This window comes from Vulpes lagopus, chromosome 19 (genome assembly GCF_018345385.1).
Source record: "Vulpes lagopus strain Blue_001 chromosome 19, ASM1834538v1, whole genome shotgun sequence".
NCBI classification, from domain to species: domain Eukaryota; kingdom Metazoa; phylum Chordata; class Mammalia; order Carnivora; family Canidae; genus Vulpes; species Vulpes lagopus.
The window spans coordinates 4,360,694-4,377,342 of record NC_054842.1 but is presented as its reverse complement, the minus strand read 5'-3'; the positions used below and the strand labels follow the sequence as shown (position 1 = coordinate 4,377,342).

General features: G+C 42.5%; 1 pseudogene; it reads left to right on the top strand.

Annotated features, from left to right (window-relative positions):
• Window positions 1-16,060: 16,060 nt before the first annotated feature.
• LOC121479126 lies at window positions 16,061-16,436 on the top strand (annotated as a pseudogene).
• Window positions 16,437-16,649: the final 213 nt, after the last annotated feature.

Genomic DNA, 16,649 nt, shown 5'->3' with positions numbered 1-16,649 from the left:
TGACCTTTCCAAAGGGCACCTGCCCTTCAGGACAGTCCAGATTCTTTCTTACACATCTGCCTTCAGGGAGAATATGCACTTCAGTGTGGGTTGTGCCTTGGAATTATGAGGATACCACATACTTAGGATAGCCCACTAACAGGACACAGCCTCTCCTACAGCTGCCCTGCCTCAGATCCATAGACCCACTGACACGAGCAGCACATCCATGTCCAGTGGGCACATCGCCAAGCCAGCAGGGTGCAGCTGGCAGGGTTCAGGCCAGTACAGTATCCACTCTACCCCAAACCACCTGAATAACCTTCAGGGGGCTGGGAGAACTCCCACAAAAAAATCTTTCTGAGGCTGCAGTTTTAAATGGCAGTGCCAGTCCGCATACCAAGTGGACAAGCTGCCTGATAGAATCTCCAGCTCCCTCCAGCCTCCAAGGTGTCTCCTGTTGAAGGTAGCCCAACAGCCTGCCAAGTGCCTGGTAAGGCAGTCCAGCTAGGGGTAATACACACATTTGTGTAGGTCAGGGCTTGGATGAGCGGCTGTCAGAAAACACCAGCAGCAGCCTCAACCCGCCTGTCCTGTTCCACTAGGCCTCTTCCCAGACTCTGGCCACAGGGTGCTTGCCTGTCTCCTGCATGTGCTCTAAGCACCGCATCTGCTTCTTGGGTGCAGCCAGACCCTGGGAGCCTGAGCAGCTCCCTGGGTCCCAAACCACCTGCTGGGGCTCTGGGCAGCAGATGAGGAAGCCCGTCTTTCTAAGATGGCAGCTTGGAACCGCCCCCATTCAGTCCCTGTCTGCACTGACCCGATGGGGTCCCAGGCCCCCTGGTGACCAGGTGTTCCCCGTTGGAGGAGCCCCAGCTGCCTGAGACACCCCCACTGCACAAGGCGGTCCCTGCTGCTCCAGCTTCACCTTCCGAAGGAATAGGTATGTGAGTTTGTGTAGGTGAGGCCTTGGAAGGGGGTGGATGCTTGTACTGCCAAGTACAAGCACCCCCCCCCCTTTTTTTAATTTACTTAATTTTAGCAAGACAGTATGTGCAAGACAAGCAAAAGGAGAGAGAGAATGTCAAGGAGACTCCCCACGGAGCATGACCTGAACTGGACTTGAGTCAGATGCTCAACCACTGAACCACCCGGGTGCCCCTCCAACAGTCTGCTCAAGGATGGTCCTTCCTGACCCCTTGCTGTCAAGCATTTGTGGTTTCCCTTTGAGAGGACAGTCCAGACAAGTGGGCTCAGCCCCACCTCTGTTAGAGAGTCCCATCTTGTCAAGGTAGTCCAGACTCCTCCTGCTTTATTTGTGGAAGGAATCTACATGTGTATTTGTATTGCTTAGGGGCTTGGAAGGAGATAAGTGTTTTGTCTGTTCAACAGCCTGCTCTCGTGACCTGGTCTCTTTAGACACTTGTTCTGTTGGGTCACTGGTAACCCTCATTGACTTGGCTGACACATGCACAATATGTACCCTATCAGCTCATTTGAGGCCCTGGTCCCTCAAGGTTGATGGTACTAGGTGCCTTTCAGGCTTTTGGAGCTCAAGATGTATATTGTAACACCCTGAATAGCCCTTCTAGGAGGCTGTTCCTTATGAAGTATATCCCCCCACCACCAAGAAGAAGGGCAGATGAGCCAGGGACACATCTGGCAACTAGTCCACCTGGGGACTGTAGGTCCCCAGTTTTAAACCTACTGCCTAATAAGGAACCTTGTGGGGGGAGGGTCTCTCTGCTCAATGCTGTGCAGGTGTTTAAGGACCAAACGATCTCTTTAGGCCTGTGGGGTCTTGGCTATCCATCCTACAGTATCAAAATCCATAGTGCTCATTCAGGAGCATTGCAAGTCAGAGTAGCCGGGGACCTGCAATTGGGCAAAAGTCCAGATAGGCTGATCAAAGGATGAACTGTTGGGGTACAAGGCATCTGCTTATTTCCAAGGTCTAATATACACACCAATGTACATACTTATCCCACCTTATGATAAAGCTGGAGAATCTGGACTGTCTTGCCAAGGCGGGTTCTGACTGGCTGCAGAGATAGTCTGCCACGAGAAGCACCTGGGAGCCTTGATCACTGGAGAGCATGGGACTTCATCAGGCAGCCAGTCCAAATGGGCACTGTCACCAATTGAAGAATGTTGCCTTAGAAGGATTTTTGTGGAATGGGCTTTCTTTGCTCTGGGGTGATTCTCAACTGACACCAGGCACACAGTCTGGAGGTCCTGGTGCCCTTACCAGACTGATGGGCTACATACTGTGCCTGTTCAAGCTGCCCAGGTTAGGGTGGCCAAGGTCCTAGAACAGGACCATGTATCTTGAGGCCGTTTCATGGAGGGGGCTGTTGGGAGTACCTGATATCTATCTAATTCCAAGTCTTAACCTACACACATGTGTATATCCCCCACTGCTGGGCAAGGGGGATGCTCAAGTACCCTCTAGTAACAGATATCTGGGAGCCTTGATGGTTGAGAAAGCTTGGGAATGCCTCAGGCAGCCAGTCTAAATGGGAACAAACTATTATCACTTAAACCTGATGCCTAGAAAGATTTTTCTGGGCATGGACACCCTCTTCCCCAGAGGCTACGTGGGTTTTAAGGACTGGTCTGAGCCCCACAGGCCTGAAGGGCCCTGAGAGCACAAGGCTGGTAGACAGAGTGCAGATGGTCTCTGCATGGGGGGCAGGGTGGGCAAGCATCTGAAACAGGGCAGCTACAGGGAGAGGCCTGATTGGGGAGTGAGCTATTGGGGGTACCCACATCTGCCTAATTCCAAGCCATAACCTACACAAGGCACATATTCCTTCTGAAGGAAAAGCTAGAGAAATCTCAAGTATATTGCCAGGGCTGGGAGGGGATGGGGCCTTGTACAGGATGGCCCCATCTGCCCTAGTTCCAAACCCTAACATATACACATGAGCATAGGCATCGGCTTTTCCTCCATCCCTGTTTTTACTCAAGTTGCCTAGGATCACATCCCCAAATAAACAACTTGCATATAAGTTTTAATGGTAAGGTCTGATTTCAGGGAGATCAGGCCATAAAATTTCTTTTTAAAACTTTTAAATTTATTTTTTTTAAAAGCATTCTTTTTTTATTTTATTATTTATTTATGATAGTCATACAGAGAGAGAGAGAGAGAGAGGCAGAGACACAGGGAGAGGGAGAAGCAGGCTCCATGCACCGGGAGCCTGACATGGGATTCGATCCCGGGTCTCCAGGATCGCGCCCTGGGCCAAAGGCAGGCGCCAAACCGCTGCGCCACCCAGGGATCCCAAAACTTTTAAATTTAAATTCAAGTTAATTCATGTATAGTGTAGTATTAATTTCAGAGGTGGAGTTTAGTGATTCATCATTCATCAGTTGTATGTAACATCCAGTGCTCATTGTATCACGTGCCCTCCTTAATGTCTATCACCCAACTACCCCATCCTTAAAAATTCTTTTTTTTTTTCAGATTATAGAATCAGCTTTTCAAAGATACACAGTAAAGGAAAGGAATAAGATTTACTCCAGATTTGTGAAGATTCATGTAAGAATTCCTTCCTCCCATATGTACTCCTTCTCTCAAGGCCACCCGCCCCAAATTCCATTCTACCATCACTTCTTGCAGTGTGGTCTTAGGTGAGACCACTCCAGTGCAGTAAGTCACAGCCACTTCTCTCTGCAAAAAGCCCAAAGTAGACACAGATGGCATATTACTAATATATAGCGGGGGCAAAGAGTTCCTACTATGGAAATCTTTTCACTCTGAATAATCTCAGATACAAACCTGGCCAATAAAATTTCTGTGGCTCAGTTGGTTAAGCATTGGCCTTCGGCTCAGGTCATGATCCTGGAGTCCCCAGATCCAGCCACAAGTTGGGCTCCCTGCTCAGTAAGGAGTCTGCTTTTCCTCTGCTCCTTCCTCTGCTCCTTCTTCTCTCTCTCAAATAAATAGATTCTTAAAAAGGAAAAAGAAAAAAATCTTGAAAAAAAATTTCTGTTCAGAAAGCACCTTCAACTACAAGTTCTACTTAACTCAAAGCAGACACCTGGAGTATTTGATAAACGCATTATTCTTTAGCACTTGATCTCTTTTGTCCATATTCCTGGTTATAATTATCACATGGACTAAGTTAAGCAACTTGGGAAGCAATTTATCACTTTTACCATAGTATTCTACTAAAAAATATATATATGGTTTCTTGACCAAATAATTTGTGATCATTGGACTTTTTTTTTTCTTAAGATTTTATTTATTTATCTGAGATAGAGCAGAAGCAAGCATAAGCAGCAGGGAGGGGGCAGAGGGAGATGGAGAAGCAGACTCTCCACTGAGCAGGGAGCCCAACTCAGGGCTCAATCCCAGCACCCTAGGATCATGACCTGAGCCAAAGGCAGAAGCTTAACAACTGAGCCACCAAGGCACCCCCACATTGGACTTTTGAGCAATTGTTGCTAACAGCTAGTGTTTTACAGAATAAATTCCTGACTCTCATGCAAATATAAAATAAAGTATAGGTCAAAGATGTTACTTAACTCACTGACAAGTTAGAGAACTAAGATATTACAACTGGTTCAAAGAATTATTCAAAGATCCGCATATATATAAGCAGTCAATAATGCTGAAATGTATTTACAAATTGGGGCAAAACTAGAAGAACTTGAGGAGATAGGGAATTTGATTGCATTTGCACATATAGAAATTTATCTGCATGTCTGTGGGCAAGAGCCATTTGCTTTGCTCTCTACAATTCATAGACTTACAAAAGTGCTCAAGGACAAGGATTACCCAGTGAGTTTGGTTAAATAGATCCACTTGTTTTTCCATTGCACACACTCAGTCATTAGATGGCTCTGATGGCTCTGTTTCAGCATCTTTCACATCTCTCCCTACATTGTTTTATTTAATCCTCTCATTTCATAGATAAAGAAAAGGAGGCCTAAATGAAAATAGCAGCCATTGTCTTATATTTGTGACAAAGAAGGGCAATTCAAATTTGAAGTTCAGGCCACTTGCTTTTCCAGGACAGTGCTGGACCTGTACTTTTTTTTTTTTCTTTTAAGATTTTCTTTATTTATTTGAGAGAGAGAGCAAGCATGAGCAGGGGGAGAAGCAGAGGGATAGGGAGAAGCAGAGTCCTTGCTGAGCAGGAACCCTGACACAAGGCTCAATCCCAGGACCCCAAGATCATTACCTGAGCCTAATGACCTGAGCCAAAAGCAGATGCTTAACCAACTGGGCCACCCAAGTTCCCATATTTGCCAAACTTTGAATAAAGTCAGAGCTTTATGTTGTTTCTGCACTGTGTACACAAATTACTATCCACAGATAAACGTGAAGTTTGTGATCAGAAAACAAGAATTGGGGATCCCTGGGTGGCGCAGCGGTTTAGCGCCTGCCTTTGGCCCAGGGCGCGATCCTGGAGACCCTGGATCAAATCCCACGTCGGGCTCCCGGTCCATGGAGCCTGTTTCTCCCTCTGCCTGTGTCTCTGCCTCTCTGTCTCTCTGTCTCTGTGTGTGTGTGTGTGTGTGTGTGTGTGTGACTATCATAAATAAATAAAAATTGAAAAAAAAAAACTTAAAAAAAAGAAAACAAGAATTGCTTTGAATTTCACAAACCAAAAATAGGTTAACCCTACATTGCTGGTTTCTCAGTTTCCGTTTTCTCTCGAAAGAGTTAAAGGAAAATACAAACCAGCAGGGGATTCCCACCTCGGTAAACAGGGCTGTGATCTTTCACTGAAACTAAACTGTCAAACTCTTTCTCCACTTTCCCTACTTTAAAATTTTCTGCATCCTCTAATACTTTGCCAGGGACAAAGTTCTTCACAGAGTGGTCACCATATAGTTCAAAAAGGGATCTTGATATATAGACTATGGGCTGAAAATGCTTTGAATCAACAATGGTAGAGACATGAAATAAAGCAAAATGCCATCACAGGGAATCAGATAGTTTTGTCAGTTTGCAAGTACAATGGGATAAGATGGAAGGACAATTGGGTCAGATTTCCCAGCATCTGGTGGCACTAAGCAAGGTTCAGCTCCTTGAAGGGCTTATGACATATGACTACAATCATCCAAGGAAGTTAAAAAGTAACAAGGAACCAGAACAATCAAAGTTACCTACAAGAGAAGTTATCTTGATTTATTTCCTCTTGCCTTGCTTGCTATACTATTATATGGCATTGGCTTCCTTGTACTTGCGTAGAGAAAGGATTTGTGGTCCTATTGTTCTTCCTTCTGTATTACTGATAAGTGAAAGGGCAAAGGTGGGAGGTTATGCCCAGTTGGTAAGTTCTGACACTAAACCAGTTGAACTAAGGAGGAGACACATGAGATTGTCATGGACAGAAATATCTGGCAGTCCAGTTAGAAGTAAATCAAAAGAAAAGGAAAAAAAAGGAAGCAAGTCATAAGACTTATTTCTACAGAGAGGCAGTGGCTAATCCATAGTAGACACTCAATAAATACAGAATGAACAGGGGAGGAACCACAGCCAATTTCACTATCTGGTTACTTGTTATAAGGTTCTTTAAATTCATATTGGGACTGGCTCCACAATATTTATTTTTTTTTTTAATTTTATTTATTTATGATAGTCACACAGAGAGAGAGAGAGAGAGAGGCAGAGACACAGGCAGAGGGAGAAGCAGGCTCCATGCACCGGGAGCCCGACGTGGGATTCGATTCCGGGTCTCCAGGATCGCGCCCTGGGCCAAAGGCAGGCGCCAAACCGCTGCGCCACCCAGGGATCCCGGATCCACAATATTTAAACTTGACACTCCAGAGGGAGGTCAGACGAGACATTCTCAAAGAAAGCTGTTTTATTTTTTTTTTTATTTTAAAGATTTTTATTTATTTATTCATGAGAAACACAGAGAAGAGAGAGCACAGCAGAGACACAGGCAGAAGGAGAAGGAGGCTCCATGCAGGGAGCTCAACATGGGACTTGATTCTGATACTCCAGGATCATGCCCTGGGGCAAAGGCAGGCTCTCAACCACTGAGCCACCCAGGCTTCCCAAAGAAAGCTGTCTTAAAATGCCTACCCTGGGCAGCCCCGGTGGCTCAGCAGTTAAGTGCCTGCCTTTGGCCCCAGGGCGTGATCCTGGAGTCCCAGGATCGAGTCCCACATCGGCTCCCTGCATGGAGCCTGCTTCTCCCTCTGCCTGTGTCTCTGCCTCTCTCTGTCTCTCATGAATGAATAAATAAAATCTTTAAAAAAAAAAAAAAAAAAAAAGAATGCCTATCCTCAATGTAGTATTGTAATTTGGGATATGGTGCCACCTGTTGGTCAATGGTAAATTTGTTTTTAAGTTCAGGGTAGATAAGCAAAGTCAAAAGTCCAGACAGGTACTGTCCAATTTATCTGTTACTCAAGCCACATACGTGGCAAATACATAGAGAAATGGAGACCATGTGAGTGCTAGCAGGTGTTAGCAATTTCTGTAGAAATGGGCAAAGACTGTGGGAGGCATTTCTTGAGAATAGAGATGATTAGGGGCACCTAGGCGGCTCAGTGGTTGAGTGTCTGTCTGCCTTTGGCTCAAGGCGTGATCCCAGGGTCCTGGGATCGAGCCCCCCAAAGGCTCCCTGCTCAGTGGAGAGTCTGTTTCTCTCTCTCCCTCTTCTTCTATGCATCCTGCTCGTGCACTCACTCTCTCTCAAATAAATAAACATTTTTAAAAAGTGATATATATATATATATATCAGGATGTTGATGGTAACACTGAAATGGTAAAAAAAAATATGAGGATACCTCAGTGATTATTGTGGAGTATTGGCTATGTAAATCAAGACACATCCAAACCATGGAATCCTAGGTAACCTTAAGGAAAAGTTAAATAGAACAACAAAAGAACAAAAATGCATTAAAAAATGGTTTTCAGGGATCCCTGGGTGGCGCAGTGGTTTGGCGCTTGCCTTTGGCCCAGGGCGCGATCCCGGAGACCCGGGATCGAATCCCACATCAGGCTCCCGGTGCATGGAGCCTGCTTCTCCCTCTGCCTATGTCTCTGCGCCTCTCTCTCTCTGTGTGTGACTATCATAAATAAATAAAAATTATTAAAAAAAATGGTTTTCAAAATATTGGGCATCAGGTAATAAAGGACAGTAATCCTTATGGGACTCTATAATATGGCTTGTATAGCCAGGCACAGTCTAACTCCTCCCTGCCTCATGGACCTCATCCTATGCTTTGTTCTCTCTGCTCGAGCCACACTGAGCATGTGTTCATCCCTCACACCAGGATCCCTCTCACAACAGGGCCTTTGCACATGCTCTTCCCTTTATCTTTTTTTTTTTTTAAGATTTATTTATTTGTTCATGAGAGGCACAGAGAGAGGCAGAGACACAGGCAGAGGGAGAAGAGGGCTCCATGCAGGGAGCCCGATGCGGGACTCGATCCCAGGACTCCTGAGATCACACCCTGAGCTGGAGGCAGACGCTCAACCACTGAGTCACCCAGGCATCCTTTCCCTTTACGTTTTTAACTACCACCCAGCTTTCAGATCTCAGCCTCCTCAGGCTCTCCCTGTTCTTCTGACTTGGAACCCCTAAACTTTAAGCTTTCCACTCCTACAAATATGTACTCTCAGAACAGCATTTTTCTCATCCTTCGAACTCTCATTTGTCATAATATATATTCATGTGTATAGACACGTACAACTGTTTTGATTAATGTCTTTAGCCTCATTGGTGTGTAAGTAGACAGGGCCTGTGTTCATTTTCATTCTATTGCATCAACACCTAGCACAAAACATTCCATAACTGTTTGTTAAATGTGTGTATCAGCGAATGCAATTCTTACTTGTGATTTTCAAAATGCTTACCAACTAATATGATACAGATGCTTCTCATTCAGTACTTGAGATAGCCATATATTACCAGCATAAGTGTACATGTCAACACCAACTATATATTAATCCTGACTGTATTATGATACCAAGGATTTTTTTTTTAAGTAATCTCTACACCCAATGTGGGGCTTGAACTCACAACACCAAGATCAAGAGTTGCATGCTCTTCTGACTGAGCCAGCCACGCGCCCCCACAATACTATAGGCTCTAACATAAACGTACTGCTTTCATTCTGACCTGGTACAGGATTTACATGGGACTGTAAATAATTAAATAATAAATTTAAAATAACACAAAAAATCAAATCAGATCTAGATCTATTTGCTTAGTTTGATTTAGACATTGAACAGTTAGGATTAATATCAGCTGCATATAATAGAAAATACAAATTAAAAATGAATAAGTCTTGGGGTTCCTGGCTGGCTGAGTCAGAAGAGCACATAACTCTGGATCTCAGTGTCATGAGTTTGAGTCCCACACTTTATATACAAATTACTAAAAAAAGATAAATAAACTTTAAAAAATGAATGTCTTACATATAATAAGGTTTCATCATCACACATATACATAGATACACAAATCCAGTTTGGTATGGAGACTCTAAAATATCATCAGGAACATAAGCTCTTTAAGCTTTCCACTTCTCCATTCCCAGAACTCTTGTCTTTATGGTCTAAGATGGCTGTTGGAGTTCTGGCCATCACATTTACATTCTAAGCAGCAGGATAGAATACTAGGTGAAAAGAGAGAGAGAGAGAAAAGATATGTATCAATCTTTTAAAGCAGTTTTCCCAAAGCTGCCAAATGAATTTTAACTCCTTGCATCTCACTGGCAAGAATTTAACCATGTGGTTACACCTAGCTTCATGGGAGACTGGGAAAATGGAACCATATGATCCAGGTCATTATGTGACCAGCTAAAATCAGAGATTGTATGACTTTGGAAGATGAAGACAAGTTGAAATAGGTGACTAATGGTGTCTATTTCAGACAGACTCACATATTACTATTTTTTTAATGGGAGGGAATGCGTAGAAATTTAAGAAATTGGTTATAAGGAGTGGTTGGAAAAGGGTAAAAAGAAGAGGAGAATGGGAATGGAGTAATACAGATGAGGACAGAGTTATACCTCTTTGGGAATACCTTTCTGTTATAGAGCCATAATAATGTTTACATGCCCTTCACATTCCCCCCAAAAATAAACAAGTAATTAAGACCTATCCAGATGTGTTGGGAATCCAAGATATAATACAAATAGTTAACACATGAACCTGGACTATAATAAAAAACAGGGACGCCTGGGTGGCTCAGTGGTTGAGCATCTGCCTTTGGCTCAGGGCGTGGTCCCAGATTTCTGGGATCGAGTCCCACACTGGGCTCCTGCACGGAATGCCTGCTGCTCCCTCTGTCTGTGTCTCTCATGAATAAATAAATAAAATCTTTAATAAATAAATAACAAAATTTCACTAAAGGTGAGGAAGAAAAGAACTACTCTAAGTAATCTTAGAAAACAGGATCTTAAAAAAAAGAAAAGAAAAGAAAAGAAAACAGGATCTTACTGCATAATACAAGGTTAAAGACGGGGGCTCCTGGGTGACTCAGTCAGTTAAGCATTTACCTTCAGCCCAGGTCATGATCTCAGGGTCCTAGGATCGAGCCTCACATTGGGCTCCCTGCTCAGCAAGGAGTCTGCTTCTCCCCCTCCCGCTGCTCCTCCCCCAGCTCATGCTTTCTCTCTCTCTATCTCTCTCTCTATTTCTCTCTCTCTCAAATAAATAAGTAAAATATTTTTTAAAAAATAGAAAAAAATTAAAGATGAAAATAAATGCTATATAAACACTGTAATCTAAGATAGAAATGTATTTTTCAAAGGAGTATGGGTACTTTATGTATACTTTATGAATAAATAAGTAAGAATATTGTGTACAATGGAGAGGCTGGTTTCTCACCACTGAAAAAAAGTTACAAATAAGAAACCCCATAGTATTGGATTGGAATCAGAGATATTGCATAAAATCATGGTTATAAAATATGTATACAGATGGAGTTATATAGAAATACAGATGCAGGGACGCCTGGGTGGATCAGCAGTTGAGTGTCTGCCTTCCGCCCAGGGCATGATCCCGGACTCCTGGGATCGAGTACCACTCGGGCTCTCTGCATGGAGCCTACTTCTCCTTCCTCCTGTGTCTCTGCCTCTCTCTCTCTCTCTCTCTCTCTCTCTCTCTGTGTGTGTGTGTGTGTGTGTCTCATGAATAAATAAATAAAATCTTAAAAAAAATAAACACAGATGCATATGTGTGTGGATTAGTAGAGATACATGTATTTCCAGCATTTTCCACAGAAGGAGCCTAGAAGCAATGAGATCTCAGTAGTAGTGAGCACACTTAGCACCCAGATATTGGTTTCTCTATACCATTCTTCAGTAAAAGAACCAGAATGCCTTGGAGAATGGTTGATTCAAGGGCTGTGGCAGGGAAAATATAAGATGAATACAGAATATTTTGTGGTGCCAGAAAGCAAGGAAATGCCGAAAAAAAGGAAGAGGAACCAAACCTGAAGAAGTTCTGAATGGCCAGAGTTAGAACAATTTGAGTATTAAAATAAATTTATGGTGTTGGATTATAACCCATAGAATAAGATAAAAATGATAAACTTATACTGACATAAATAAATAAATGGGAAAGAATTCTTACAGAATTCCAACTAATACAAGTAGATAGAAGGAGGGAAAGAGAAAAATCAACATTAGATAAGTACCACTGTATTAATTCCTTGCAGACAACGTGGATACTAAAATCAGCAGGCAAAATTTGAGGAGAAACAGGATATTGGGCAGCCCCGGTGGCTCAGTGGTTTAGCGCTGCCCACAGCCCAGGGTGTGATCCTGGAGACCCAGGATGGAGTCCCACATCAGACTCCCTGCATGGAACCTGCTTCTCCCTCTGCCTGTGTCTCTGCTTCTCTCTCCTCTCTGTGTATTCTCATGAATAAATAAATAAAATCTTAAAAATAAAAAGAAACAGGATATTCAGATAATCTTAGATATTATCCAAGATATTTATGAACAAAAGGGGAACATAGTAACATTACAGTGGAGAAACTGTACAGGCTGTAGCTTAACCAAATCATCAAGGTTAACCTGTGACAATTTTTTTAAAAGATTTTATTTATTTGAGGAGAGACAGAGAGTGAGCAAAAGCACAAGAGCAGGGAGAGGGAAAAACAGCTTCCCCCTGGAGCTGAAGGCAGATGCTTAACCCACTGAGCCATCCAGGTACCCCAAGGTGTAATAGCATAACAATGTCATAAACTCCGTAATACGGTGCACTGAGAAAGACAAAAAATCATTTTCCCAAAATGCATAGCCTCATTCCAATCATGAGAAAACATCAAACAAGCCCAAATTGATGGATAGCTTACAAAATTCCTGACCAATACTCTTTAAAATGTCAAGGTCTTGGAAGATAAGGAAAGACTACAAAATTGTCAGATTAGAAGACACTAAAGAGAAATAACAGCTCAAAGCTCTGTAAAATCCCAAGACAGGAAAAGGACATCAGTGAAACACTGCTGACATTCTAATAAGTTCAGTATGTTAGATAATAGTAGGTTAATTTCTTGGTTTTAATCGCTGTACTTTGGTCATGTAAGATGCTAGAATTAGGTGAAGCAAAGTGCAAATATGTGGGAATTTTCTGAAATACTTTTGCAACTTTTCTAAAATTCTAAAATTGATTAAAAGTAAAGTCTTTTTTTAAAAAAAAGGTATGGTGGGATGCCTGGGTGGCTCAGCATTTGAGCATCTGCCTTTGGCTCAGGGAGTGATCCTGGGGTCTGGGATAGAGTCCTGCATCAGGCTCCTTGCAGGGAGCCTGCTTCTTCCTCTGCCTATGTCTCTGCCTCTCTCTGTGTGTCTCTCATTAATAAAAATAAATAAATAAAATAAATAAATAAAAAATTTAAAAAGGTATTCTTGTGGAGTACCTGGCTGACTCAGTCCATAGAGCTACTCTAAGTAATCTTAGAAAACAGGATCTTAAAAAAAAGAAAAGAAAAGAAAAGAAAACAGGATCTTACTGCATAATACAAGGTTAAAGACGGGGGCTCCTGGGTGACTCAGTCAGTTAAGCATTTACCTTCAGCCCAGGTCATGATCTCAGGGTCCTAGGATCGAGCCTCACATTGGGCTCCCTGCTCAGCAAGGAGTCTGCTTCTCCCCCTCCCGCTGCTCCTCCCCCAGCTCATGCTTTCTCTCTCTCTATCTCTCTCTCTATTTCTCTCTCTCTCAAATAAATAAGTAAAATATTTTTTAAAAAATAGAAAAAAATTAAAGATGAAAATAAATGCTATATAAACACTGTAATCTAAGATAGAAATGTATTTTTCAAAGGAGTATGGGTACTTTATGTATACTTTATGAATAAATAAGTAAGAATATTGTGTACAATGGAGAGGCTGGTTTCTCACCACTGAAAAAAAGTTACAAATAAGAAACCCCATAGTATTGGATTGGAATCAGAGATATTGCATAAAATCATGGTTATAAAATATGTATACAGATGGAGTTATATAGAAATACAGATGCAGGGACGCCTGGGTGGATCAGCAGTTGAGTGTCTGCCTTCCGCCCAGGGCATGATCCCGGACTCCTGGGATCGAGTACCACTCGGGCTCTCTGCATGGAGCCTACTTCTCCTTCCTCCTGTGTCTCTGCCTCTCTCTCTCTCTCTCTCTCTCTCTCTCTCTGTGTGTGTGTGTGTGTGTGTCTCATGAATAAATAAATAAAATCTTAAAAAAAATAAACACAGATGCATATGTGTGTGGATTAGTAGAGATACATGTATTTCCAGCATTTTCCACAGAAGGAGCCTAGAAGCAATGAGATCTCAGTAGTAGTGAGCACACTTAGCACCCAGATATTGGTTTCTCTATACCATTCTTCAGTAAAAGAACCAGAATGCCTTGGAGAATGGTTGATTCAAGGGCTGTGGCAGGGAAAATATAAGATGAATACAGAATATTTTGTGGTGCCAGAAAGCAAGGAAATGCCGAAAAAAAGGAAGAGGAACCAAACCTGAAGAAGTTCTGAATGGCCAGAGTTAGAACAATTTGAGTATTAAAATAAATTTATGGTGTTGGATTATAACCCATAGAATAAGATAAAAATGATAAACTTATACTGACATAAATAAATAAATGGGAAAGAATTCTTACAGAATTCCAACTAATACAAGTAGATAGAAGGAGGGAAAGAGAAAAATCAACATTAGATAAGTACCACTGTATTAATTCCTTGCAGACAACGTGGATACTAAAATCAGCAGGCAAAATTTGAGGAGAAACAGGATATTGGGCAGCCCCGGTGGCTCAGTGGTTTAGCGCTGCCCACAGCCCAGGGTGTGATCCTGGAGACCCAGGATGGAGTCCCACATCAGACTCCCTGCATGGAACCTGCTTCTCCCTCTGCCTGTGTCTCTGCTTCTCTCTCCTCTCTGTGTATTCTCATGAATAAATAAATAAAATCTTAAAAATAAAAAGAAACAGGATATTCAGATAATCTTAGATATTATCCAAGATATTTATGAACAAAAGGGGAACATAGTAACATTACAGTGGAGAAACTGTACAGGCTGTAGCTTAACCAAATCATCAAGGTTAACCTGTGACAATTTTTTTAAAAGATTTTATTTATTTGAGGAGAGACAGAGAGTGAGCAAAAGCACAAGAGCAGGGAGAGGGAAAAACAGCTTCCCCCTGGAGCTGAAGGCAGATGCTTAACCCACTGAGCCATCCAGGTACCCCAAGGTGTAATAGCATAACAATGTCATAAACTCCGTAATACGGTGCACTGAGAAAGACAAAAAATCATTTTCCCAAAATGCATAGCCTCATTCCAATCATGAGAAAACATCAAACAAGCCCAAATTGATGGATAGCTTACAAAATTCCTGACCAATACTCTTTAAAATGTCAAGGTCTTGGAAGATAAGGAAAGACTACAAAATTGTCAGATTAGAAGACACTAAAGAGAAATAACAGCTCAAAGCTCTGTAAAATCCCAAGACAGGAAAAGGACATCAGTGAAACACTGCTGACATTCTAATAAGTTCAGTATGTTAGATAATAGTAGGTTAATTTCTTGGTTTTAATCGCTGTACTTTGGTCATGTAAGATGCTAGAATTAGGTGAAGCAAAGTGCAAATATGTGGGAATTTTCTGAAATACTTTTGCAACTTTTCTAAAATTCTAAAATTGATTAAAAGTAAAGTCTTTTTTTAAAAAAAAGGTATGGTGGGATGCCTGGGTGGCTCAGCATTTGAGCATCTGCCTTTGGCTCAGGGAGTGATCCTGGGGTCTGGGATAGAGTCCTGCATCAGGCTCCTTGCAGGGAGCCTGCTTCTTCCTCTGCCTATGTCTCTGCCTCTCTCTGTGTGTCTCTCATTAATAAAAATAAATAAATAAAATAAATAAATAAAACCCAACCACCTGTTTGGGTCTGAATTGACCAATTTGGCCTTCACTCAGGAACCCCAAAGCCCACCCCACCCAAGGAGAGTGATAAAGTCGTGTGTCCCAGGTCCTGTCACTCTCTGCCTGCACTTGCCTTGACCTTCCCAAGTGGCACCTTGACACATACTGTGTACTTCCTCCAGGTCTTGTGAGTAAAAATCCTTGTCTATTTTTATTTCTCTCATAATCTTTAGTTGAACCACAGCAACATCCACATCTTGTATTTCTTCAACAAATGTTAATTTAACAAAGTTCTAACAAAATATATCTTGGACTTCTAGATTAGGAAAAGAAACTAAGAAAGCAAAGGTGTGATGCAAGAAACCAGGGTGGAGGGGAAGACTCCCACGAGTACCATAAAGACATTGTGGGGCAGCTCCCCTGGCTCAGTGGTGTAGCCCCATCTTCGGCCCAGGCTGTGATCCCAGAGACCTGGATGGAGTCCCATGTCGGGCTCCCTGCGTGGAGCCTGCTTCTCCCTCTGCCTCTGTCTCTGCCTCTCTCTCTCTCTCTCTATGTCTCTCATGAATAAATAAATAAAATCTTAAAAAATATATATATATATACTGTGGACCTCTTCAGTGTAACTGTTGAACATTTTTCTTTAAAACAAACAAAATCAGTCTTTGTTTTTCCCTGACACTGACAGTGAGTCTCATTGAGGCAGAGGCTCAGGTGTGCTCAAGATTCAGCTCCCCCAGGAACCTACTGCCATGGCTGAGGAAGGCATGGCTGCTGGAGCTGTAATGGGTGTTCACACTGCTTTGCAAGACATGCTGAATACCTCCCTCATCCACAGCGGCCTAGCTCATGGAATTTGCTAAGTGGCCAAAGTCTTAGACAAGCTCCAAGCCCATCTCTGTGTGCTTGCATCCAACAGTGATGAGCCTATGTATGTCAGGTGGATGGATGCCCTTTGTGCTGAACACCAAATTAAAGCTGATGACAACAAGAAACTAGGAGGATGGGTAGGCCTCTGTAAAATCAACAGAGAGAAAACTCCATAAAATGGTTGGTTGCAGTTGCATGGTATTTAAGGCAAAGCAGGCCAAGGATGTCATCGAGGGATACTTCACATGCAAGAAATAAACAAATAAAAAAGCTGATTCTTGTTGAAAAAGAAAAAAAAAACAACAAAATCATTTAAAATCTCTAGAAATGGGGACACCTGGGTGGCCCAGCGGTTGAGCATCTGCCTTTGGCTTCCACAGTCCCAGGATCGAGTCCTACATCAGGATCCCTTCATGGAGCCTGCTTCTCCCTCTTGCCTCTGTCTCTGCCTCTTTGTGTGTCTCTCATGAA